The following is a 1,667-nucleotide window of genomic DNA, read 5'->3' on the forward strand; positions in this document are numbered from 1 at the left end:
AAAGCCTAAATAATACTGACTACAAACAATACTGAATCGACAAATTTCTTGTTCTTTCCTACCTCAGGATAATTTAACAACAAACGCTTCTTAATTATGTTCTCTCGTTTAATAAAGCAAGGAGCAAGTATTGTACATTATTTCGATGTATATAATTTATATTTATTTAAAGAATAACTTTCCTTTGTTTCTTTAAAATACGACTGTTAATACGATTTCACTTCTGTTCTTTTTTTTCCCCGATATTTTACGGCGAAGGAATTATGACGATCAAGTATGACCGTCATCATTTGTCACTCTTGCACTGCCAAATTTATTAAGGTAACGAATGTAGTGTACGTCTAATTGGTACAGTTCATAATTATCTCTTTTTTCTTCTTCCTTCTCCACTTTTCTCCCCTTGGTCCTTTCTGTTTCTTGCGTTCGTTTGATTTGAAAATACGGCTGCTACTTGTTTGTATAGGTTTACAGCTTTAAGCCGAGCGATTACTATTAGCGTAACACGATACTTATTCCTTCCTAATATCGAGCTAAAGATTACACGTCGATATACCCGTTACACAATGTTTTCTGCAATAATGTAGTGCTATATCTAATCTAATTAGTACTTATCGCCTACGGATAAGCGTACTCCTACAAAAAAAAGAAAAAAAAGAGACAAGCGGATAGGGAACACGATCGCGAAGTGCATTTACAATTGGAATACCATAACGATTGCGTTTGCGAATTTTGAGTATGCAGACTTCTCTTACGTTCTTTTCACGTTATTTGTTGCTACCGCGCATTCGTTCTTATGACTCGTATTAATTTATAATTGGTGCAATCGATAATTTTAACGTTATCGCAAACGTTATCACCTTATTTCACCTTCGATACTTATAAGAAATGTAGAACATTAATGTTAATGTTGCAAAAAGTCTGGAATATATTATTGTCATAACTAAGCGAGGGGACACATACCATACCCAAGCGTAGATCTATAATTTAGCGAACGCTCGAAATTGATTTAACAACGGTCGCATTAAGAATCTTCGCATTTTATATAAGAGCATCGTAATATAAATAATATACATATATATATTGATACGATATTTCAGTAACATAATACAATTCCGCTGTTAACTAGGAATAGAAAGGATTATCTGCATGCACGCGATTAAACGAAACATGCACCTAGCGTAAGCATATGTATACTTATATGAAAAAAAAAGAGAAAAAAATAAGGACACACGTATAATAAAAATTTCAAATTCTACACCCGCAGTGCACATTGTTTTCCGGAAGAAACGAGATGGAAGCCAGACGGATATATTCGGATAATCTTGGTCTGATATGAGAACCTGCGTGATAAAAGGCGACGTTTTTCGCAATGTCACTCGCGCTATCAGCGCAATAAATCTACCTTGTCTATAAATAACGAAGAACGATGAGTATGCATCGATATCTCATTTTATTCCCCGTACAGTTAATAATGTCGTATCTTCCATACGTATCTTTAGGAAGGCACCGTGCAACGTTTTATAGTCTGTTGGAATGACACAAGTAGATGTAAAACCGGAGAACTAAAATACCATGATTTATTTTGCGCAAACGTGATGATATATTTAGTTTACAGTGATTGTTACGTGCGTTAACAGATCGAGGAACTTATTATTAGATAGGAATAT

This window comes from Temnothorax curvispinosus, unplaced genomic scaffold, assembly GCF_003070985.1.
Source record: "Temnothorax curvispinosus isolate PA1 unplaced genomic scaffold, ASM307098v1 QBEX01009424.1, whole genome shotgun sequence".
Taxonomy (NCBI): domain Eukaryota; kingdom Metazoa; phylum Arthropoda; class Insecta; order Hymenoptera; family Formicidae; genus Temnothorax; species Temnothorax curvispinosus.